Here is a 27,752-nt window from a genome sequence, read left to right on the forward strand (position 1 = left end):
TCTCCTATTATTCAACCTAAGAGACCACAACCTGAACACCCAAGTGATAAGGATGAGAACATTCCTCCTCCTCAATCTTCTCAACTTCCTACTAAGACTAGACGAAATCATTCTGCGCATGAACACCGATGAAAGCATCGTCTTAGAGCTCGTGCAGTTGCTTCTCAAACTTTGCAATCCCCAAAGACACCTTCAGCTAGTATTATTCCATTTTCTCCTCAGCCGAAAATTGAGCCAAAATCTCCTAAACATAAGATGCATGATGGTTTTGATCCTGTGCGAGTTAAAGATCCTATTTTTATAAATCTTGATGATGATATAGATGAAAATGTTATTCATGATGAAAATGTTACTCCTCTTTCTTCTGATAGTGAATATGAATATGTTGATGTTGATAACCATTTATCTAACGAATTTTCTAAAGCACTTATCCTAGCTCCTGGACAAGAACAACGTGGCTTGGAACATGAACATAGCCCTTGTTTGGATCTTGTGATAGCTCCATCTGCTATGTTGGATGTTCCTCCTCTAGCGTGTTTCCTGCCTTCCTGAAATATTGATCAGCAAGATCGGGGGGTGGATGACGTGCTAGACTAGTTTCATTAGCATAGCAGACTCTCTCCTCCTCTCTTGATCTCTTTTGTTACTTCTTCTATGTGTTATTCCCATTCTTCTATTTGTTGTCCTTAGTGTTGTCTACTTGAGGACGATGCAAAGCATTGAGATCTCTTTTGGTCTCTCTCATGTTGACTCAAAAGACACATGTGTTCCCTTCTTCTAGGTGACCTTCCTTGATTGGGGAATGAAGAACAATTATGCATACATACATATGATATACATGAATTATCATACAACATACTGACCCCAAGGAAAGCGAAGTCACCTCGTGCGTTGTGTTTTGTGTCTATTATCCTTGGGCTTATCTCACACTTGGGGGCTAAATCCTTGCGATAACGTGCTCCTTTCCCTTCTCATTTCTTATGTGTATCACTACCTTAAAGAAATCACCCCCGATGAGGCACGTGCGATCGCTTTAACGTAGGGGGGCATACACTCTGTCCATATCTCTTCAAGATACTTGAAAATTTCTTGGCGAACTTAGCTTTGCCTTGAAAATTTTTGGTATTTTTCTTGTATGGCTCATAGTAAGGGAACCTTACTACTGATAGTCATGGTTCTCCCTCGTGATCTTCCCTTTTACTTTGTCAATCGAAGTCATAAGATCCTTAGTCCACTGGGGGCTTGGTGTATCTTGCCTCCTTGACGTGGTGAAAGTCTTTCAATGTTGTTTCCTTGTACTTTACCGAAAGTATGAGCATATTCTTATACTCCCGCTAAAGTGGGGGCTAAATGTAGCGTCCTAAAATTGTGACACTTGCAATTTTGACTGAATTTGGGTCTTCACGATGGCGGTGCAACGTTGAACCTGAATGGAGACCCCGAAACCTATTTACGACATCAAAAAACTGCATCTTTCTGCACCTTGGCCTGATCCTCCTTGCACCTTGCTATCCCAGGAGGTGGGACCATGGCGCCCAGCGCCCTGGTCCCTTAGGACCATGGTGCCTAGCGCCTTGGTCCTCCAGGACCATGGCGCCCAGCGCTCTGGTCCCTGGCCCTATTTTGGGCTCGGTCTCTTGTTGGGCATCGGGTCTTCAAGTTTGCAATTTGAGAAATAATATTCCTAGGTCGGCCTAAGGTTGGAAAAATCAGTCTCCTAACCCTAATGGACAAGTATATAAACTACATTTTTCCTCTCAGGAAAAAGGGAGAAAAACATATGTGTGCAAGAGGCGGAAGCGATATTCAAACATTCAAACATTCAAACATTCAAGCATTCAAGCATTCCTTCAAGCAATTGAGTATTCTAGGTCTCCATTCAAGGCTAGTTGTTGCATTCAAGACAAGGATTCAACCATTGAAGAGGAGATCACCTACAACATACAACATACAACATCATTACACTTTCGCATCTAAGAATACAAACATTCTTACAACAAGGTATCAGTACTTGATTACATTACAAACATTTACATTTACAGCATTCTCATTTCTTGGTTAATTCCAAAACCGGGGTTTGACCTAAAGGCAAACCCCTAATCCCTAACCCCCCAATCATCTTCTCTTTTCTGTGTGTAGGTTGCAGGTACGCGGTTGTAATTGAAGATTTGGAATCCTTGTGCAGAGACGAATAGATCCCCCTTCATTTCGCGGATTTTTCGAAGGACCGTGTGCACTCCGGGCGCCATCGTCTCGTCAACTTTCGCTCAAATTTGCAGGATAGCTTCGTCTTGACATTTTACTGCTAATTTCAGGTCTGTAGCTTCATCTCGTGTCTCTATCGCTGTCTACAAGCGAATATTTCTTACCTTTACATACACTCCTAGTTCAATCCTTCTATCTACATTCTTTACAAAAGAGGGTATCCTTGTTGTCTCAACCCTTGAAACTCATTTAGAATCCAGTCTTGCATTGTGTGGGATTGGATCTTGCAGGTTTCAACCCCTCTTTTGAATGTAAAGTCTTCCCTAAGTGAAAACCGTCAACCCTAGTGACCTCCTTTCTCTCTCCTTGGAGTGGGGGGGACACCTAGGGTTCGATTTTCCACTTTACACAAATACCTGCATAACCAAGACCCTATAAGCATCTTTAGGACAACCAACCCACATAAAGGTTCCAGAATTTGGATTTTTATGCTTGAATGTAGAGATATCGTAACGGACAAGCTAACTTGGAACATTGGAAATGGGGCGAAGACCCTTTTCTGGAGAGACTCCTGGGGGGCTCAAACTTCCATCAACAAACTTCATAACTTCAACAGAATTATACCCACCCTTGAAGAGCAATGGGGAGTGTATGTAAAAGACTATGTGGAGGAATTTTGCATTGGGGGCCTCAAACAAGGGAGATGGAAATCAATGGATAATCTAAACCTTCTGGACCAGGAAAGATCCCTCTTACTCAGACCCTAGCCTCAAGAAGCCCTGCTTTAAACTCTGTAGAAGATAAACTAATGTAGGTTGGATCCAAGAGGGGGAAATATGAAACTAAGGAGGGATATAAACAACTGTTAATCAAGGAAAATAACCCAAGTTCCAACCTACCCCTAACTCTCTGTTGGGATAAAAGGTGCCTACCGTAAGAGGGCCTGTTTGCATGGTTGGCTATTCAGAATCAGCTCCTCACCAATGAAACCTTTAGAAAACTAGGATATGAAGGACCCATCAGGTGCCCATTATGTGAAATGGAGGAAGAAAACTCTAATCATCTTCTGTTAACCTGCGATTATGCACACAATTGCTGGGGATGGTTGAAAAAATAGTTGAACTGGTATACCCTTATTCCTAACACTATCTCTGACCTATTCCATGCATGGCCCATTCGGAACATAGGTTGTATGTATGAGAATTTATGGATCATTGCCCCCTCCATTATGATCTGGAAAATCTAGAAGGAAAGAAATAGGAGGATTTTCAAAGATAGTAAAATGCACTGGGCCCAACTAACCAATAAAATCGAAGCAACCATAGTTGAAATGATAAACAACCATACCTCTAATTATCAGAGAGATGTCAATATGTCCTATTGGGATGAAAAAATGAGACTAAGGTGGAAGGGTCTAAAGATTCCACCCTTCATAGGTAAAGGTCCACCATCCAACAACATAACACATGTTGAATGCAAGTGGCTCCCTCCCAATGTTGGATGGATCAAGCTTAACTTTGATGGCGCTTCTAGGGGCAACCCAGGGAAAGTCGGACTTGGGTGCAGCCTTCACAATTCAAATGGGGATGAAGTGGCCTATATGGCCTTTCCCTTGGGTAAATGCACAAACAATGAAGCAGAAATGAAAGCATTAGCTATAGGTATAAGCCTATGCATTATACTAAATATAAAGAGGATCAACATTGAAGGGGATTCAACCATAATCATCAATGCCCTTAGAAAAGGGGCAATGCCTGATTGGAACCTAAATGCCTCCCTTACTAAGATACCGATAGACATCAAAACATTTGACAAGGTCATCTTTAATCACATCTACAGGGAGGGCAACAAAAGGGCCAACTCCCTAGCTAACATGGGGGTTGATGGTAAGACAGTTATCCATGTGGCACCTAAAATTTATCCTTAAACAATATTTCACATCGACACAAAACCTATAAAAATAGCAGTATTCACACCATATAATAGCATTCACACAAATTATCCATACCCTTTATCCTATCATATACATAGAGATAGCCTGAGCCCATAACTAGAGGTAGAGGATGAGATTTAAACATCCAACACAACCTCCACTCTCTCTGATTTAGATCATTCAGAGTCACCCATATTAATTCATCTACATACACTCAATAATTGTATAGACTGAGGCATATATATACTAACTATTACTATATAATGAATATATATGAATATTTATATAAACATTCACATATATTTATATTATAATTTATATATTTACACATATAAACTGGAAATATATTTACATAGTTGTTCATACATATAAATTTACAATTTAGACTTATAAATACACAAATATATTAATATATTTATAATTATATATAAGTCATCATTTATATATACTCTGCTTAAAGGATAATACATTTCACCTTCCGAAGAATAGGTTAATCATTAGCTCTTAGGTTGGGGACATTCATATCTAAATGTATACAACTGTAAAAAATCAAAACTCCTAATTAAAAGCGCTTGATGATCATTATAAATCTGATCTCAAAGAGATCTAGGCCATTATGGCTAGTTAGTGTCTCGATGAGAAGAGCATTAGCTGGCTGTCCGAATCGACAACCTGAAAGATCATTTGCCAAAATTAAGTTTGGCAACTCAAAATGATATTCCCACAGGTGGATCATCATTTGAAGATTTGGCATTTATATTAAGCCAATTAGAAATTCCCAAGATGGATGTATGGTACGTATGAATTAAGAAAGGATGTGAAAGCTCAAACTTTAACATTATTACCCTACAGGACTATTAAACCAAGCCTTCATGTTAAAATTCAAAAGCTCTCTAACCAAGCTAGATTGGTATAGCCCTGTGTTATCAAGACCTCCTGGACTGTAGTAGAACCAAAGATGGATACCCCGATCAAACCGAGTAGTTGAAAGAGGCAGATGGCCTTTGATGGAGCTATTACTAGGGATCGTCTCAAACGCATCATCTGCCTTCCTCACACCTTAGTTATAGATGTTGTAGAAACTATCCTCAGCCTGGACTATCTTACAAATTCAGACCGAACCAAGGCCAACTCTGATGTGACAGCCATGTTCCTAGCTATTACGGTGACCTCCACCAAGAGAAGAGATGACACAGGAGCTCTCTGCAAGGAGGTCTTCATTGCCTCAATCTTAGGCGATTTGGAGAGGGTCAATATTGACAATGACTGGACAATTCCAAGGCCAAGAGACTATGATGTCTTCATATGAAACAATAGGCCGGTACCTAGATACCCCATTATCACTATGGATGAAGCGACCTTTACTAGGGAAAGGAGTGATGCAATTAACAAGAATGTCAATTTTCTGCTGAATTTATTTCATGTGAGAAACCCACCAAAGCCCACCTGGTTCGAGGACTTCCTCAAGGAAGAGGGCTTGGAATTGGACGAGGGTGAAGTTGTGACCCCTTCTTCAAGCTCAGAATGAGGAGGCTTCAGTTCCTAGTTAGATAATGTGACAATTTTGCCCTTTCCTTGTCACCATATATTCGGCATAAACTGGTTATTTAGCTTATTACTATATCAAGTAAAACAATGTTAACTTTGGATCAAACACAGACTTCGGAGGAGATAATAATCTTGCCAAATTCTAAAAGAAACATAATCGGTTTAAATGATATTAAAATAGTATGCATTAACTGTTAATTTTAAGGCTTACTTAGATAAACATCATAAGATTAGCATGAAATTGTTGTTTTCAGTTACTACTGACTGTTTTTGTTCATGTAGGCCCACAAAGGTGGAAATTTGGCCATTATATTCGTACTTTGTTTTGATATTCATTAATATGATAATATACTCTATATATGATTATAAGCAATAGGCTGCACTCATATAAAGGTATATATTCACACTGGTGGATACCTAATCAGGGCAGGAAACAAAAGTCCCTAATTTTTTCATGCGTTGGCCTATTTGAACTAAGAAAATCAGTTGTAATGCTTAAGTGCCCTGCCATATACTCATTTGATACTTGTTGTTGAGCTTCTATAAATGAAAGGCTATCTGACATTTCACAGACTGCGGTTTATATGTAGCATACATGCAAAATATTCTGGGCAAGGATGTAGGTTAAATTCAGCCATGAAAACTCATATACCCCCATTACCCTCTCTAAGTATAATCTATAGGGATGAGAGGGTATGCTAGACTCAGGCATAACAAAATCCCATTTACCCCCTCTTGTTATTGTATCCTGGATATCATCCATTATCAGGGATAGCATCCAGGTACATAAACAAGAGGTGGTAAACAGACGATTCATAACTTTGGATGGTCAATTTTCAAAAAAGGGACATTATCTGCAAACTTTGCTTATGAATGATATATCGACTACTTTATAATCTAGAAAAATGAGGTTAAGAATTTAGAAACAGTATAGATGGATGTCTAATTACGTTGTTTATAATGTTCTGTTTACATTTCTCTGTTTAAGTTCTGTGATGACAGGTCCTATAGGATAATTGGCTAAGGAAGTTTCCTAGCATGGCAGATAAAATTTTATCTGAACTAGAATACTAAATGTTACTAACAATCTAGGCAAGTAATTTGAATACTAACCATGCAGAAGGAGCAAGGCCATCTCTAAACAAATAACAGGATGAAAGATAACTATATGCAATCAAAGCTCAAACTCAAAGACAAAGCTCAAGCAGTTCGGTGATAACTGAAAATTGTAAATAAGGTCTTGTAAGGGAGAAACAATATCCTCCCACCTGCTCACCCTAGCCCGGGGTGCTAATGTATTATTCAGAATCTGTGATTATTTATAAATAGATGTAGAGATTATCTAGACTACGGTCCCGGGAAGGCCGGAGGTTTTCTCGCCTCCACTCTTTCCTACCGGCGCCCGCACAAGTGGAGTAATGTAAAAATTAAAAATGATTAATAAAATTTTTGGCTTCGGCCTCTTACCGATCAAAAATATATATATATATTAGAATTTAAACATTTTGTCTTATTAAAATTTTATTTATTATAGAATAATTATATTTGAATTTTATTCTAATTTATATAATAAAATAAATTTCACCTTAACACCTAAATTAACTGTTTAGAGAGAGAGACCAAGAAAGAGCAACTGAGTTTTGATTACTCATTCATGCCAATAATTTAAGGATAGCATGTCTTTGGGGAGTTATGCTGATGGTAGCATGTCATTTCATTATTATCTCAATCTCCATATCTCTCCCTTATCTATATCTCCTTACCTCTCCCTATATCTCTCTCTTGCCCTTTCTATCCTTCCCACTATCTATCTCTCTATCTTTCCCTCTCTCTATCCCTCCCTCTCTCTCCCTCTCCCTTCTGATTTCTATATCTCTCTACTTGTATATCATCTCTTTCCCTGTCCCCCCTCTCTATCTATTTGTATATCTTTCTCCCTCTGTATATCTATCTCTATATCTCTTTTACTCACACACGCATTCTCTCTTTCTCCCTCCTTATCTCTATCTTTATATCTTTCTTACTCACACAAACAAACACTCTAACCTATTTCTCCCTCCCTATCTCTATTCTATCTCACTATCTCTAGATCTTATACACTCTTCCTTCATCTCTCTCACTCTCTTTGTATCCCTCTCTACCTCTCCATATTCACTTCCTATATCTTTATCTTTCTACCTCTGTATCTCCCCCTCTCTAATTCTCACACTCTTTCTATCTCTATTTCTCCCTCTCCTCGTTTTTCTCTCCTTCCATCTCTCCCTCTTTCTCACCCCCTTTATATTTTACAAGTTATATTTACTCTCTAGATCCTTTCTATCCCTACATCTATCACTTTCTATTACTATATATCCCTTCTCTCCCTCTTTCTATCTTATCTCTCCCTATCTTCTCATCACTCCCTCTTTTTATATCTCTTCACTTCTGCTCTCTCTAATGTATATACACACTCCATGTTTCTCCCTCTCTCTATTTCTATCTATCTTTCCCCCTCTATCTCTCTCCCTCTCTATAAAGTCTAAACCTTTCTCTCTATTACTTGTCTTTGTAAGCTCCTTTCTCTCACTCTTTCCCCCCTCTCTCTCTCATTCACTACATATCTCTTGCACATTATATTTTTCTATATTTCTCTCCATCTCTCTTTGTCTCATGTGTGTACACACACACACACACACACACACATCAATTACCCCTTCTCTCTCTCTCTCTAGGCCATCCCTCTCTTTATCTTACCCTCCTCTTTATTTCTGCCCATCTCTCCCTCCCTCATTCCCTCCCTATCCCCTATCTATCTCTTTATCTCTACCTTTCTCTCCCTTTTTCTTACTATATATCTCTATATCTCTCTCTCTCTTCCAATATATATATCTCCCCTATTTCTCTCACCCTATCTCCATCTCTATTTATCCATTTATTTATCTCTCTCCCTCTTCCCCTCACTATATCTCTAGCTCTCTAGCTCTATCTCACCATCTATATATATATATATATATATATATATATATATATATATATATATATATATATATATATATATATATATATATATATATATACCTCTCTCTCTCTCTTCCTCTTTGTCTCTCCCTCTCTATCTCCTCTCTTTCTATCTTTATCTCCCCCTCTCCCTTGCTCTATCTTTTTTTTCTCCTCCTCTTTTTCTTTATCTTCATCTCTCCCCCTAATTTCTAGACATGCCTCTGTTATAATTCATGATTGTTGAATTCCCACAAGCCCAAATAATCATCTGCAAGAATACCTGTTACATACAAAGGAGAAATTGCACAACAAACAAGAATATTGAAGACAATAACAAGATTTGAATGCTTGATTGAATATTGCTTGATTTACAATGAAGGATATGTCATCCTTATAAAGAAATCAAATTCTAAAGATAGAAACCCTAAAAAGCAATTAATAATTAATAATGAATTAATTATTAATATACCTAAGGGATGCATTTAGGGAGTACCCAAAAAGCTAAGTGCATGAAAGCAGCTACATGCAACAATGCAAATTTGGGTCCCGACAACAAGGCTTGACGAGGTACCCAATCATAACATGCAAATCTCTATAAAGTGGAGAAAAAGAGAAAAAACCCAGTGGGAACAAAACTCCTCTCCAAAAAGAGACGAAGGAAGACCATGAAGCCCTCCAAAAATGTAGAATCTCTTGTAAATGTTCCTCCATAGGAAGAATGAGAACTAATGCTGCACCAAAATGTCAAAGTGTGACAAAACCAAGTACCAATGTCAATGATGATGAATCACTCGCTGCAGATGATAAAGATCAAGCACGCAAACTAGGTATGAGAACCATCGGTTACACAAACATACTGACATGCTCAATAGTGGAGATAAGTCAAAGGTCTGATATCGAATTCCTAATCTACAATATAGAAGGATTGCACCATATGTGTCATCAAAAGACGAAGAACAAAGAGGTGTGGCACTTTATGATAGTGCGTGTACAACATAGCTCAAAGAAGAAGATCCAACATGAAATTTAAGTGTGCGAAACTGGAAAACATGTAGATGAGACTACTAGCAAATGATGCCCTGTAGAAATCTGTGCAGATGATATGCCCTCTGGTTGGAATATAGCCAAGGGTGAAATTAAGGAAGCCAAAACTGCCCCCCTCAAGGTTGTTGGTTGGAGAACACTGCATACAAGTTAGGTGAAAATAAAACGTGTTCCCAATTTTGCTTATTAGGGAAAAATTAATTTTTTAATTTAAAAAAGCACAAAAAACGCCCCTCCCCCACAAAAAACTTTTTGAAAAAAAGAAAAAAAATACAATTTGTTTTTCATTTTAAAATGCATGCAAAAAAAAAAAAATGATTAAAAAACCAAAAATCAAATGCAAAAAAACTATTTGAAAAAAGAAAAAACAATTTGTTTTTTATTGAAAAAAGCACATGCATAAAAAAATGATATTTAAAAAAAAAAAAAAAAAACACATGCAAAAAAAACTTTAAAAAGAAAAACAAAAAAACAATTTGTTTTGTATAAAAAATGATTTAAAAAATAAAAAAAATACATGCAACAAAGAAGTATGTTTTTTTATTAAAAAAAAAAAAAAAAAAAACTTAATTTAAAAAATCCCCTACGGGGGCCGTAGGGTCCACCTGCGACACCCACAGGTGTCCCTGCAAGCTGTAGGTTGCCTGCAGGTACAACCTGCGGGAGCCGCAGGTACCCTGCAGACGTAGGGCCTGCAAAAGGTCAAAAAATAAATGCCCCCCACAATTTTTTTATTTTATTTCGATTTAAAAAAAATAATAAAAAATTACCTGTACTGTACCTGCATTTGTACGACTAGCCAAGGAGGGGAATTCTTTTCTCCGAAGCAAACGGTGGTCGATCTGAGTGAATGAATAGGTGATCTTGGGGTTTTTGGACGTTCTGAGTCTAATGGCAATGTTGGTTTGAGCCCAAAGTGCTCCGATTGTTGGAAATTGTGAATATCTCCTAAAAAGGCGAACATGGTCTTCAGATCTGGAGCTCTGATACCATGTTAGAATTCATGATTGTTGAATTCCCACAAGCCCCGATAATCATCTGCAAGAATACTTGTTACATAAAAAGGAGAAATTGCACAACAAACGACAATATTGAAGACAATAACAAGAACTGAATGCTTGATTTACAATGAAGGATATGTAATCCTTATAAAGAAATCTAATTCTAAAGATAGAAACCCTAAAATGTAATTAATAATTAATAATGAATTAATTATTAATATACCTAAGGGATGCATGCATATTAAATGTCTAATATGATTAAGTTAATTAAGTAAATAAAACCTTTTACTCTAACAACCTCCTTATGTCCATCCATCTCTCTCTCATTCTTCATGTTTTTGGACCTCTATATCCTTATCTCTTTTCTTCTCTATATCTATTTCTCCCTATCACTTCTTTCATCTATCCCTCTATCTCCATCTCTCTCTACCACTGTATCTCCCCCTCTTTCTATATATCACTTCCTATATCTATCTTTATCTTTCTATATATATCTTCATCTCTCTCTAACTATTTATTTTTCTCTTCCATATCTATATAATCCTCTCCCCTCTCCCTGTCTCTCATATCTCTCTCCTCTCCATTTTCCTCTCCCCATTCTCCATCTCTATCTTTGACTCCATCTATATCTCCATCTTCTTCTCTATCTCTATATCTATCTCTTTATCCATCTCTCTCTCACTCTTACCCCTCTATGTATCCCTCTTTCTAGCCCTATCTCAACCTCTCTCTCTCACGCCCACCCTATTGCAAACATAACATGAGCCTATTGCTAATAAAACTTGATTATCTTTTCAATTCAAAGGTTTCATTTAAGTTATGATTGAATTCTTGTAAGTGGATGCGTAGTTGATTTTAAGCTATCACCTCTCAATTAAGTCCTTTGTTGCACAAACAAAATCATGGCCACAAATCAATCTCATGTACTACACAAATTTATACAAAAAATAGACCAAATTTTCCTCAATTGACCTTCCACAACTCTTCAGCATACCCATTGCACACCAAAGTGCAATTGCTAGTTTATATTATTTTATTAAAATAAGAGTTGCAGTTAATATTACATAAATATAATTATTCTAATAGAATTTTAAAATACAATGATTCAAAATTATAATAATTAAAATTTAAAATAAATATTTTTATTACAATTCAAAATATAATAATTAAAAATAGAACAAATATTTTTATTACAATACTATCATGACAAGTACTTGCCACTACATGGCACTTGTTTTTTATTATAAAGCAGCCAAAACCGGGGGTTGACCCGAAGGAAACAGAAAAAAGCACTACTAGCATACACACCACAGACAAGCGACAGTCAGCCAATCCCTACTTTAGTAATCAAAAACAAAAACTGCCTGTCGCTATTGGATAACTCGAGATCGAAACCAATCTCGTTCAACAAGCAAAATAAACAACAGTAAACCATCATAATGTCAATACTATAAAAACTGTTAAGAGTAGCAATATTACCATGGAACCAGGCATTCCAACAACAAAAACTATAATAAAAAAGAAAAGAACCAACCATAAAACCTAATTATCAGCACCCATGTTCTTAGAGAGCATAAGCCCGGTCCAATCATCTGCCAGGAACTGGAATAGTTCCTTAGTGGTGTCTCTTTCAAGCCCACCTAGATCAGCCTTATCCTGGTGGAGCAAGCACAGAGAGGTAGTCGATGAGTGCATCACTTTGACAACGAATTTCCCGATTTTGTTGACATAGGACTCCAGGTGCTCCATCTTTTTCTTAACACCATTTAAATCTTCAGAGATAGCACTGCAACCCGAACACTGCACCGCCTCTTTCTTCTCCCCTTCATCAGGAGCAGTCTTCCCACCTTCAAAATGCTTTCCATCCCCCTCAGAAGTGTGGGGCAGGGAAGTGTTAGAATGAGGGGAGGTGTTCTTGATATCCTCCTTGATGATCTCCAAGTCGGGGATGTTAGTGCCCAAATTGGAGGAATCTGAGCCCTCCGTAGCCTCCATTTCCTCCTCCCCCTTTTCACTTTCCGCTTTCTCATAAACATCCTCTTCTTCGTTAGCATAATTATTTCTCACAACGATTTGCTTCATCTGGGGTTTGTTAGCAAATCTGTGGGATCTTCGCAGGGTGATACCATCCTCCGCATTTGACTCAACAAGAAGGATTTTGGGTTCCTTTCTGGGTTTCTTGGACGTTGGTTTCGCAATAGAAGGGTTGCTTTTATTTTTTTCCCCAATTTTGAGGAGGCAGGGGAGGCCTTGGTCAGGGAATTGACAAGGTGTCATCGGCTTTTTCGAAGACTTTTTTAGGCCTTTTTTAGAGCCTTCAGGGGGACCCAAAATGGAGGGGGCGGGTTGAACCAAGATGGGTTTAGGGGGGAAAAGGGCCTTGTGAAAATTGTATAGCCTAAACATCAGCCCCTGGTGGAGGATGGTAAAATTACCCTCTTGACTCATACAATTGTGGACATCTTTGATAGTAGACTCAAGAGCATGCAGCAGGAAGAAAGGAAAAGAAATGGTGTAATGGTTGTGAAAGTGATTGAGCAGCGGGAAGTGATAATAGTAGAACACACCATACCTTCCCTCGAGGGTGAAGTATTTCATTATGATTTTGCAAACCTGATCCCACGATCCCTGTTGAAACCCCCACGCATTTTGACCGATTCCTCGCCCTTTTTGAATAAGTGGTTCATGTTGTTTTTGTCTGCAACCCTACTGGTTTTCTTCCATTTCCTACCCTCAGTAGAGAGACCCGTAGCCTGGGTGATAAATTCCTCACTAATTTCAAACGAAATGTCCTCCATGACCACCCTCTTGTCCTTCTAGCTGTTGACAAACTGCATGGAGAGGTTTTCGTCGAAACCCTTCATGGCTTCCATGAACGGGATGATTCCTCCTTCTTTAGCATACATCCAGATGCACGGGTCGCTATGAAAACAGTCATCAATAATGTTTGGTTCCACCCAGACTAAATCCCCTCCCATAATAGCTTCCTCCAGAGTGAAGTTGAGATGCAAGGCAAGCCTGAAAAGAGAAATGCAGAGGGAAAAACCAGAGCTGGAGTTAAGAGAAAACAATCGGAAATTAGCCAAAATATTGTGCAAGGTGCAATAATTATTTTTAGTGGTATTTCCCAAGGCATGCATTCGCCAGCTCCGGGAAGCATGTGAAGGGACACCTCTTGATATCTCCACCAACTTGCAAAGATCGTCATTATGGAGAGATCTTAGTTTCCAGTTAAGGTAATAATTAGAGTCCTTGTTGTGATTAATGATCAAAAGTTGGCGCTCCAGCCCATCGACGACGCGAAAATAGGTGGCTAGCCATGTCAGCATCTGGCAGAGAAGGTGGGGACCACAAGAAGCCAGCATGGCATAGCCCGCCCAATTTGAATTTAAATTTCCTGCCAGCAACGTAGCATAGCAACCAGCCCAAAGCAACCTGTTGAGAAGAAGGATGTGGCTCTTCATTGATGGATAGAGGCGATTTGTTCATTCCCAATAAGGTGCTTGTGATTGTCAGTAAGAGAATCTAGGTGTCTCCAGCACCTCATACCTTTTATCTCTAGCCCCATCGCAACCAGTGAGTCTGCCACCGCATTCCCCTCTCTATAGATATGCTTAATTTGAAATTCCTCCAACCAGACTATCATGGACCAAATGTCCTTGATGACATTGTTGATTATCCAGCTGATCCCTGAAACACCTTTAGTGGCCTCAATAATCAGTTTAGATTCCCCTTCAATGATCAGTCTTTTGACATTGATGGCAAGAGCCAGCTTAAGCCCCCAAAAGAGCCCGCCCAATTTGAATTTAAATTTCTTTCCAGTAGCATAGCATAGAAACCATCCCAAAGCAACCTGTTGAGAAGAAGGATGTGACTCTTCATTGATGGATAGAGGCAATTTGTTCATTCCCAATAAGGTGCTTGTGCTTGTCAGAAAGAGAATCTAGGTGTTTCCAGCACCTCATACCTTTTATCTCTAGCCCCGTCGCAACCAGTGAGTCCGCCATCGCATTCCCCTCTCTATAGATATGCTTAATTTGAAATTCCTCCAGCCAGACTATCATGGACCAGATGTCCTTGATGAGATTATTGATCATCCAGCTGATCCCTGAAACACCTATAGTGGCCTCAATAATCAGTTTAGAGTCCTCTTCAATGATCAGTCTTTTGACATTGATGGCAAGAGCCAGCTTATGCCCCCAAAAGGGAGCAAGGGCTTCAGCCATGTTGCTCGAGACAAAGTCAAAATTTCCCACATAGGCCAAAACCAAGTTGCTCAATTTGTCCCTGATAATTCTGCCCCCTGCCGCAGAACCACTGCGAGCAACACCATCAAAATTAAGCTTGAGCCAAGGGGGGGGTGTTGACCATCTGGTATTAAGCCTCTCCATATTTTTCGAATTGTCTTATCGAAGGAAGCTATTTGGCAAATTCCAAGTTTTAATCCACCTCCAATTCAAAACCATAGGGGTAGATTGTGGAGTTTTTCACTTGTTGATGAGAGTGTTTTCCCTGAGGTACTTCTCAACTATGTTAGTCACCGTGTCAACCGAGCTGTTGGTGTCATGGAAGATCCTATTATTTCTTTCCTTCCAAATATGCCAACAAACATGGGGAGGAATGAGTCTCCAAAAAATTCTGAGAGGCGGGTGAGCGGAGGGGCACTTCTAGTTGCTGATAAATTGTTGCAAGTCTTCCAAGAATGTCCAAGCCAAATTAAATTTCTATAGAACTTTGTACCAAACCCTGGAAGCGAAGGGGCAATGAATAAAGTGGTGATTTATGCTTTCCTCAACACAATTACACATAACACATTTGTTGGCAAGCATAAATCCCCTCCTCTTCAGATTATCAATAGTAAGGATCTTCCCGTGAAGGGTTGTCCGCCAGAAGAAGTTAATTTTAGGGATGAGCTGAGAGTTCCAAACTTCTTTCCAGCTCTAGCAATCATTGAAGGAGGCAACCAAGAGATTGTAGGCCGATTTAACACTAAAATTCCCTGAGGGGTTCGTGGTCCAAACAACTTTATCAGTGTGAGTGAAATAGGGGATCCTAATCCCCTTAAGAAGGGATTGCAGCTCTTCAGCCAAGTGAATCCATTTGGGGGTATTTCCCAGACTATCAGCAAGCCTTAACCAGCAACGAGAGGGAGAGATGTAATTTATCACAAGGGAGCCAAACAAATCCTTGAGAGTGACCATGAGGCAACTCAACCAGGAGGAGGCAAGGGGTCTGTCACCAATCCAGTTGTCCTTTCAAATACTAATTTTCTCACCATTACCAACTTGCCACTTTAGACCCTATTTGAGCAGTTTCCAGTTCTTAACAAAGTTGTTCCATATTTTAGACCTAGGAGGGAGCTCATTGGAAGAGAGGAGAGAGGGGAAGGGGGTGTAATTGAAGTATTTGGCCCTCATAATCATGCTCCAGTCAGTTTTTCTCTTCATAAGGATCCATTTGATTTTAGTCAACAAGGCCTTATTCATATCAGAAATTTTTCTAATCCCAAGGCCACCCATGACCTTCGGTTTGCACACCTTCTCCCAGTTTACTAAGTTGATTCTGGCCTTCTCCTCCAATCCCATCCACAGAAAGATTCTTTGGATTCTCTCAAGTTTCTCAGCGATAGAATTGGAAATATTGAAGAGAGAGAGAAAGTAGACAGGAACACCTTGAAGAGAGGCCGACAAGAGCTGGAGTTTACCCGCACTACTCAGATTTTTTCTAGTCCAACCAACAAGTTTCTTTGCATTCTTTCTAAGATTGATTCCCAAAAGTGGGAGGTGGCCTCCTTGATAGGGGGGAGACCCAAGTAGGAATCAGGGAGATTGGCAGCACTACATCCAAGGATTTGCATAAGTTTACCCTGGAGAATTCTATCTGTGTTAAAAAACAAACCTTTCTCTTGCAATAGTTAATCAGTTGACCAGAGGCAAGGGCGTACTCTTCTAGCAGATGTTTCCATTCTTTAGCCTCTATCACAGACGATAGGCCGAAAAGGAAGGTGTCATCCACAAATTGCTGCATAACCATAGGAGGAAGGGTGGAAGCAAATTTCATCCCCGAGATTCTACTGGTCCTGATCAGATTGGAGAAATTCCTAGTCAAGACTTCAGCTACCATAATGAACAAATAAGGTGAGAGAGGGTCCCCCTGCCTTAGCCCCTTCCCCGCCTTAAAGAAGCCCCAGGGGGTGCCATTGACTATCACCAAATACTGAACACTTTCCACATCCACCCTGATAATATTGATAAATCTTTCCTGGAATCCCATCTTAGAAAGGATCGCATACTGAAATTTCCAATTAACTTTATCATAAGCCTTAGAGATGTCAAGTTTGAGAGCCATACCTAGGTTGTGACTTTTCTCCATGGAGTGAATGACCTCATGGGTAGTAATGATAGCATCAAGAATCTTCCTGCCCAGAACAAAGCCTCTTTGAGAGGGACTGATGCATTTATCAAGGAGGGGTTTGATTTTGTTGACAACAACTTTAGAGAAAATTTTATAGATTGAGTTACATAGGCTGATGAGCGGATAGTCAGTCAGGAGTTTACCAGTGCGAATGAAGTCCCTAGTAGCTTTAGTTAGATCATACTTCACAGTTTCCCAGAAAACCTGGAAAAAAGCAAGGGGGAAGCTGTTAGTACCAGGGCCTTAAAGGAAGCCATAGCAAAAATCGCTTCTTTAACTTCTTCTTCAGACACACGGCTTATCAACAACTCATTATCAACCTCATCCAGGACTGGAGGGATGAGACTGAGGAGTTTATCGCTGATCTCAGTAGGTTCACTGACCCTATCATTCGTGTAGGCATTAGCAAAGTGAAGGGAAGCCCATTGACCAATTTCATTATTCCCCACCACTTCCTCATTTCTGTTATTGAGAATGGAACGGATAGTGTTCCTCCTTTTATACTTTGAGGTTGATCTGTGAAAGAAGGAGGTGTTCTTGTCCCCCTCAGTTAACCATTGGATCTTGGATCTTTGCTTCTAGTAAATTTCTTCTAGATTCGTGATTTCTTTCCATTTGTGTCTCCATCCCTCCTCCACTGTATGTGTGTCCATAGAGGAAGTCCCCTCCACAATGGTCCTCTAGAGGCGGTCCAAATTGGTTTCAGCCTCCTTTTTTCTCTTGAAGATATCCTCAAAAGAAGAAAGACTCCAGGCTTTGGCCTCCTTTTTTATAATTTCCAACTTTTTAGAAATTTTGGACATAGCCGTACCTTGAACAGGGGAGTTCCACCAGTTTTGTATGCATTGTTTGAAGTCTAGATGGGAGTGCCACATGATCTCATACCTAAAGGGTGAGGGACCAGAGGTCAGCTTGTCAACCCAAGAGAGGAGGATTGGGGAGTGGTCAGAAATAGTGTGTGGGAGAGACATTAGCGAGGAATTGATTCCAATGTTCCACTTGGCAGAGATCAGAAACCTGTCCAGCCTGACTTGAATCAGATTGGAGCCTTTTCTATTGTTAGACCAGGTGAAAGGGTTCCCTTGAAGGTCAAGATCAAGTAACTCATTATTTCTGATGAAGTCAGCAAATTCAAGCATGCTCTCACTATAGTCAGTTAGACCTCCTATCTTCTTAGAAGGATAAAGGGGGGTGTTGAAATCCCTAGCTAACATAAACAAATCCTTCTTATTGTTAGGAAGGTAGTGATTTCCTCCCAGATCAGAACTCGACCGTGTCTAGTATTAGGAGCATAAATGTTAAAAAGGAACCAAGAGAAGTTATTCATAGTGAACCTGGTGGAAAGAAAGTTGTGAGAAGAGCCAACCGCAAGCCCATCCAACTTGCTCTTATTCCAAAGAGTAGCAATTCCTCCTGATGCACCTTCTGCCTCTCTATAATTAAAGGCAACACCCGACCATAAACTATCAACAAGCATAGCAAAATTTTGGTAAGTCATTTTCACCTCATGGATTAGGATAATATCAACTCTATTGGTGAGTATGCATTGCTTAAGAGCATACTGCTTTTGGGGGCCGTTTAAACCCCTTAAGTTCCATGAGAGGAACTTCATTTCTTGCCCTTCTGAGTTGTCTCCAAGGTTAATTGCATTCCACTAGCAATTTCCTTGGCCATTACCTTAGTTATGAGGGTCCTTTCAGAGGATCTACTTGGTTTAGGGTCGTTTCCCATATCTGCCTTCTTATTTCCTCTAGTTTTTCTTTTCGGTTCCTACCATTCCCCCTTCTCCTTATCCGTCAACGATGATGGGGTAGGGCGACTACCATTAGAGAGAGTAGTGATATCTGCAATAGATCTGGTAGCAGATGAAGAGGAGGTCAGGTCCAGACCAAGCCCTGTGGTAGGCGAGGCCCCAGCGCTAGTGCTCCAGATATTCCTCCCACAACTTCCCACTGAGTTGGGTATCAGATGCACGATTGTTGGCGGAGTGGAAATATTGAGCCCTTTCTTCTCCTTGATACTCGCCTCCACTTTGAGACCTTCTTGTTCAATCTTCGCTTAGGGGATCTCTCCTTCTTCTAGCTCCGGGCCCAAGCATCTCCTCGAGGGGGTAGGAGCCTTCTTGGAGTCAGGGGTAACTATCATGTTAAGAATACCAACCAAGAAGGTGCATCCCTTCTCAGTGGTATCTTGAGGACCCGCCTTTTCCATCAGGTCCTCGGTCTGACCCACAGTGTTTTTGGAAGCCAAGGGGTTAGGGGGGTTACCATTCTCAGTTGTCTCCATAATAACAATACCCGGGTACGACAACTTCTCCTTCATCTTTTCCTCCAAAGGTTGTGGGGTCGGACAGTCCGCAATAACATGACCATGTTTACCACATCTTTGACAATACAGGGAGACGTTCTCATAGACAATAGCCCGTGTCCATTTACCCCATTTGGATTTAAGGGCAATGAAATTAGGGAGGGGGTTGTTAACAACCACATTCACACAAAGGCGAGCGTAAACAAGTCTAGACTTTTGCATTGTCACATTGTCGACAGCAACAAACTGACCAAACAAGTTACCAATCCATCTGAAAATGGTATCATCCCAAAATTCCAGGGGGAGGCCTGGGAGTCTGATCCAAACTGGCGCCAGTCTAAGGAGGTCCGCACTTGGGTCAAATCCCGGCTTCCACTTGGAGAGAGTAAGGCAATGTTTACCATAAGACCATGAACTAGACATAATATAGATGAAGTCTTCTTCTGCAATAAATCTAAAAAGGAAGAGTCCACCAGGCATAGCAGAGACTGAGACACTACCTTTGATTTTCCATCTAGAATCGACCCATCTTCTGACCATATCTATAGTGGGTCTGAAGGCTAAGTATCTTCCTACTAGGCAAAGGTGAAGGGAGGAAGCAATATTATCCATGATATTGTCTGGGAGGCAAATCTCGGGGCCCTCCTCACCATTAGTGACTTTTGGCAACAACGTTGAAATCTGACTTGGAGTTACCAACAAGGGCACCTTTCCAGGAGTTCTCTTGAGCTTCCCCAAGCAAAGGTCCCACATCCCGAGTCTTGAGAACCTTTTTGGGGAAATCCAAGTTGGGGGCCACTAGTGGAAGCTTCGTTAGGCAGGGGGCCTCGTGCAGCACCTCATTGCAAGCATCAACCGAGGGAGCCCACCCATCTCCTTGGGCGCACAGCACAAGAGCCAGATCCGGACAAATCTGCAGGTCAGCTGGGGGGGTCAGGATCTAGGGAGGACTGGCCCTCACCTGCAGAAACGACATGCATAGCAGGAAATTCAAAAAAATCGCAGAGCACTTGTTATTAGTATTGCACTTGGACTTTTGATCATAGTTAGAAACCAATTAGGAAATGTTCGAATAGAAAGACAATTAAGGTTAAGAATAATCATAATTCACATAAACGTAAACGAGAACATAATTGACATAAAGATAAATAAGATGGAAAAAAAAGCTAATTGTAAACAAATTCATGTATTTTACCAATACATATATAAAATTATTTTTCAAGTAGTAGATTTATAATCATACTATGATAGACATTTAATTTAAAATTATATGAATAAATATATTGAATTGATAAATATTTTTTTAGATTAATTATTTTCCTTGAGTTCAACCTATCTTCTTCTCTTTTTCAAAATAGACTTATAAAAAAATAAAAAAAAATTCTTTCTTTAACTTTTTTACATAATTTTTTTTTACACGTGGTGCATTTGATAACACGTAAATGAATAGGAAGCGCACCGTCAAATTGATAAATTCTCAAAGATATGAAATTTGATGTGGGCCCCACTTCTGCGCCAAACTAACGGTCACAAATTCAACCGTACTCCTAATTGACTAACTGTAAGGCAACTGTCATTTTAATTTAGAGGCTACGTGTTATATGACGATCTCTTTCATTGCCGTTTCAGTACAAACAGTATTAACGTTAATTTCGGGAAAGCAGCTCCCCACACGTGGGTCCCACATTGTCCGGGGATTATGACGGAATTTACGGATATGTACGTCAATGAAATTTAAGAATGATTTCAATTTAATATTATTTCTTAAAAAAAAGTTTTATTTTGTTATTTATCTTTTTATATTTATATAATTATTTATTTTTTATTATATTAAATTAAAATCAAAAGTAAATATTCCTTAAAGTAATCAAAATAATCTTAACAAAAATTACTATATTAAATAAAAAATAAATATTCATATAAATAATCAAAATAATATTAAAATTTTTATAATACTAAAATGGAACTTAAAAAATTCAATTTAAAATTACATTAGGACACTACCAAAAAAATCCAATAGCTACCAAAAAAAAAAAAGAAAAAAAAAAGATTTAAAAGAAAAAATCCAATAACTACGTCAAAAGATCAAATCCAATATTAAAAAAAAGACACTCATTTCCAAGACAACTATTTACATAACAATATATATATATAGAATTTTTTTTAAAAATAAAATATTAAACTACTTAAATTTCATAAATGAATAATTTAAAAAAAAATTCAATATTATTTTATGTGGAGATTAGCCTGTTCCAATTTTAAAACTCTTTAGGTAATATCTTCCGGAAATCTCGTCTAAATCTTGAACTCGACGCAGTTAAATATAATTAATTAAAAAAAAACACCCTACCGTAAATCTCGTCAAAATATGTAAATCGTTGCCGTTACGGTACAAACAGTATTAACGAGAATTTTGGGAAAGCAAATCGGCGACAAGTGGGTCCCACATTGTCCGGGGATTATGACGGAAATTACGGATACCTGTCAGTTGTAGTCAAAGAAGGAATTTTAATGAATTCTAAAAATAAACACTATAGTTTTTAAATTAAATTTGGTTTAATTGTTTTTGTTTTGGAATAAATCAAAATAAATAGTTGAATTTAAAAAGAATTTTTTTTTTTTTGTTTTTTTTTAAATTATTTTATATTCTTACTTATTGTTTTTATAGAATTATAAAGTTGAGAAGATGAATTTTAAATTAAGTGATTTTTAACAATTAAATTTGTATACTTTCCTTTATGTATTTTTATTTTTATTAAATATTTTTTGGATTGATTTTTTATTAAATATATTGTTATATCTTTTTTTCTTTTTGAATAGCGTTTATATTGTCATTTATAAGATAGTGTTACATATTCACCAAAAATGGTGGGTTGCATAAGTCGCATGCCTAAGTTCAAATGAGGCGTTATCTTGGAGCATGATAATAGAATATATAAAGCAAACCACTAAATGACTAGAACACAAGGAGGAGGAGGAGGAATGATATCCCTATCATTTGGCTTGTCCCATACATTAGCAAGGTTTGAGGTAGCCATCATTGTCAAATATTAACCTTTTTCTACTTAGTTTCTTTACTAATAGTCAAATGAGCAACTTTTTTGGAAGCTTAGGCCAACCAAAATTTCCTACACTAGTAGGCAACACAGAGGCAAAGCACCTACTAATAGATCATGATTAGCCCCACTAAACACAATCCCTTATCATACAAAGAGGAGAAGCCTATGAGTGAGCCTCTCGATGACAATGGACAAAATGGTTGTACCCATGGTGATGCCCTTGAGGAGATTGACCCCAAGTGGATGTGGGAATCAAAGGTACTCTATAATTGGCACAAGGGAAATTACTTAGTGATCCAATAACACTAATAAATGAGTCACCTCAAGAACAACTTTATTTACTTGTAGCTGAATCTTTGCTTTAACACATTAGAACAAATCATAACTTTAGTGTAAATAAAAAAGTTAGAATCAACAAAACTACCTGAGAAAATAGTATAGTTTATATATTTCCATATGCTAAAAATTATCTCCATCCTAAAGCATGCTAGATCTAATTGAATTTGTGGGCTATGAGGGCAATCCCATAATAAAACCATATGCCAAGAAAACCACTCAAGATTGAATGACTTGAATAAGCATCTATCTAGGTCTAAACCTCTCAAGCTTTGGGACAAAACTAGAGGTGTTTGAGATACTCTTGGTGTCTACAAAAAGAACATTGCAGATTAGACACCCAAATGGGATCACCTAAAACCATTGGGGATGCCTTGAAAAAGAAGACACCAAGTGAGCCAATTCAGGCTCCATCACTACCAATAATATGGTATGAAATCTATGTTGCTACACTAATACCCATGACTACAAATTCCACCATTAGTTCAAGGTGGGCATCATGAACAAATGAGGAGAAATCTCATGATACCCTTTATGAAGCTTATAACTCTAAAAATTAGTATCCAAATACCATTTATATATTATTTCCACCAAGGTTTGCAATATCTAATTGATATCCTTTTAAAACTAGACACGAACAATTTGATTTATAGAAACCAACCTACAAGAGACACCTATCCCCTCAAATTAAGTTGCAAGCCATCCATTAAGCACCGATTTAGATCAAGCGGCACCAACCTCAATTATAATGAAAGATATAGAAACAACAAGGAATCTATCATGAGGACCTTTTCAATCTAGCTTCACATATACTCATTTTGGTCTACATCGTCTCACATATATGATCTACTGTACAATTCATATAGTGTGGATAGGATATTGTATTTTCATGCACACACACTTCACCTCATAAAACTTCCCCACTCTTCATATGAATAATAAACAATATATATTCATTCCTTTATGATAATATCATTTGTATGTCGACTTAGAACCTTGTAACACTATCTATGTAACTTATTCTATTATTCAAGGATAAATGCTTAATTCAAAGTAATATGAAATGTGTAGCCATCTTAGCCCCAAATAAAATGCAAAAATATAGGATTAGGAACATGCTATGCATTTCCTATCAAGGACTCAACTAGTCCCATTTTACCTTCATGTGCTTCCTTTGGTTGGCATGCATTTCCTTTCTCTGATGCATCCAATATAAACTCTTGCACAATCAACCAACTAACATAATGTTCACTCTACCACTTTTAGTTATTTGTCCTTTGGACCATATCTTATGAAACATGAGTACAACATGATTTGTGTGTATCCTTTAAAACTTCTAAACCATAAACATAATAATCAAGTGTAGAAGAATGTGGTACAAAAAATAATGATAGTGTAACCTGGTGCAGTTATTGCCTTTGAGAGACAGGTCTAAAGAAACTTAAAACAAAACTTTTGTAAATGTGATAGATGATCAAGACCTACTGATTTTGATATGAACTCTTGGAGTTGCTTCTGTATTAATGCTAAATAATGATCTAACATTAACATTCTGCAATCTTGGCATCTTTTGACAGCTCATTCACTCTTCCTTGACATTAATGATAGTATGTTCAACAATCTCCATATAACTCCTTTGACATCAATGACAACTATATGTCCAAAAATTATAACTAACTTCCAAAATGAAAACTAGGACATGTAAGTAAACTTAACATGTAAATATATCCCTTTACTAGGGAATTACAAGTTACAAGACCTTTACTAGGTACAAGACATTATTCACTCTAACATCCCCCTTAAATCTAACTTAAGGAGATGGAATTATAATGTAATGATGGAAGATAAAAGGAGATGTATTGACTACTAGGCCATGTTAGATACCCATATACAAATGATCTCTCACAAAAAAATAAAGGAGAAAAGCCATTGGGACAAAACCCCTCTCCAAAAGGGAGATAGGATAAAATCAAGGATGACATGGAGGACTTAATGATACCTCCTAAGTACTACATCCATCATAAATAAATCTATCTTAAATCCTATCAATATCCCTCCATACAGAGAACAATTTTGACATCAATGAAAACACAAAATCATATTCACAACAATATCCCCATTTGTCGTTGATGGAAACACTTGTGAAACAACCAAAGCACCAATATCTCTCTCCTAAACACCAGTACATATCTCCAACAGGAACTCTCTCCCCCTTTGACATCAATTACAAAGGGTGACTCCACCTCATTGTACAAACTCAATCCATCTCTACAAATTTGTTCCCCTATCTACAACAACCCCCCCTTAGGGTATGAACAAAACTGAAAAACAAAATTATATTCCAAAATTCTTCTACTCACCCTCATAGCAACAAAATTGTCTTACCAACTAAAGTTTAGGAGTCTGCAGAGCTAGGGGAATGATGCCCTTATGAACAAACTCGAGTTGAGACCAAGTGGTCTTCCAATCTTCTTCTGTAGAGGCCAAAATGTTGTATTGAATTTTAACATTCAAAGGTGATCCTCTACCATACTACAACTATCTGGAACCTTTACTGCCTAATCCAACTTCTAAGAGTCTTCCAAAAGTCTCACCATGTTGGTGAGCTACAAGTCTACAATATCTCTCATATGACCGAACTACTTCTTAATCTTATCCTTCTAATCTATCAACAGATTTAACCACATTTACAAGTTCTCAATTTGATGCCTTCCATTACCATTGACATCCTTCTTCAAGTCTATAGTACTAGATAACTATAGAATATGTGATTCTATAATATCTATTTGTCCCTTAATAACTTTAGTAGATTTAGGCCATTGGTGGCAAAACCTATATGTCGCCACTACATCCTTTACATTATTTTAAAAAAATTTAATATTATCTTGTAGCATGATATGTGTTGTTGCACATCTATCTACTAACTCTCCTAATCTCTTCTCTTCTGCCTTATATTCTACTTACTTCAAAACTTTAGCCTCCAATGTGGAAGCATGTTCCTTAAAACCCTTAAGCAACAACTGTAGCTACTTCTCACTTGACAAACTTTCATCTAAAACTATTTTTGAAATTCCTTCATCAAGAAATTCACTATATCATCAATAACCTCTGTGCCCTAGAGACATAGGTACTTGAAGCACCTTAGAAGTAATCACTAGTTCAAATTGCATCTGTAGACTCAATAGATCTAAAATAAAATCTCTAAAATGTCCAAAGCATGTTAAGGACAAAAAATCCTCCAAATAGTTTATGGGAGAAGCAAATGCCACAATAGTATATCTTTTGAATTGCAATCCCACAAAAGTAGTTCAAAACATCACTCCAAAGGACGCCTGGAGTGGTCAAAAGCGTTCAATGACTCATCTTCAAGTATTTGGTTGTTTGATATATGTGCATGTTCCATTTCAAAAGCAGAAGAAGTTGGATGCCAAATCCCAATTTGTATCTTCGTAGGATATTCTATTACAACTAAAGGATATAGATTCTATAATCTTGAGACAAAGCAATGGATTGTTAGTCGAGATGTGATTTTTGATGAAGGGGGAGTAAGGAAGTGGAAATTTGTTGTGCAACAAAATCTATTAATTACTAAATATGATAGTTCTTCTCCTCTCCTCACAAGCTTAAGTGGAAGTTCAAGTCCAAGTTCACCTAGTTCTAGTTCTCCAAGCTCACCCAATTCTTCTCGTAGCAAAAACTTAGGTGATGATTTATCTCCACCATTACCTCGAGTATCAGCTCCGAGAAAGGTACAATGTTTGATTGATATTTATTAGAGAATTGTGAATACAAATCTTGTTGTTAATTTTTCTTTACGTAGCACAATTCAAGTTGAACCTTCTATGTATGAAGAAGTGGTGAAAGAACCAGTATGGGTTAATGCTATGAATGATGAGATGAATTACATTCATAAGAATAATACTTGGGAATTAGTTCAACATCCCAAAGATAAGTAGTTGATTGGTGTGAAATGGATATATAAAGTCAAATGTCATGCAGAGTGTTCAGTGGAATGGCATAAGGCAAGATTAATTGCCAAGGGAATTGTGCAAACTCTTGGAGTGGATTATGCAAAATTTTGCTCATGTAGATAGACTTGATATAGTCAAGATTATATTGGCTATTGTAGCATAATACAAGTGGCCAATATTCCAGATGAATGTGAAATCAACATTCCTGAATGGTTATTTAGATGAGGAAGTTTATATGTAACAACCTATGGGTTATGAAGTTTAAGGAAAAGAACACTTAGTCTACAAGTTGAAGAAGATGATGGATTGAAGCAAGCTTCTTTGTGTCTGGTATTCTAGTATTGATAATTATTTCATGAAGAAGGGATCCAACAGAAGTCACTCAGAGTCCACCATATAATGTATTAGTAGTGATATTCTCAGTGTTTTCCTTTATGTGGATAAGTTTAAGGAAGAAGTGAAACAAGAATTTTAAATGTCAGATTAGGGAATCATGCACTATTTTCTTGGTGCAGAGGTACTAAAAACATCATAAGGTATATTTATTTCCCAAACCAAATATGTAGATAATTTATCGAAGAAGTTTAGAATGGTGGCATGCAAAGCACACCCCCGTAGTACTTGGTGAAAAATTAAGGAAGATCTGTCAATCCCAAGGTTGATGCTACTCTGTGTAGAAGTTTGGTTGGCAGACACATGTACCTCACAACCATTAGACCCATTATTATGTATGTTGTGAGCCTCATCTCTTGATTCATGTAGGATCCACACGAATCTCATTAGTAGGTTGCTAAAAGAATTACGAGGTATGTGAATGGTACACAAATATTTGGCATTCATTATTTTCCCACTAAAAGGTTTTAGGTAGTTGGTTATACAAATTATGATTGGGTTGGTTCAATGGATGATAGAAAATCTACATCTAGTTGTGTTTTTACATTTGGTTCAAGAGCAG

The sequence above is a fragment of the Cryptomeria japonica genome, chromosome 4 (assembly GCF_030272615.1).
Source record: "Cryptomeria japonica chromosome 4, Sugi_1.0, whole genome shotgun sequence".
Taxonomy (NCBI): domain Eukaryota; kingdom Viridiplantae; phylum Streptophyta; class Pinopsida; order Cupressales; family Cupressaceae; genus Cryptomeria; species Cryptomeria japonica.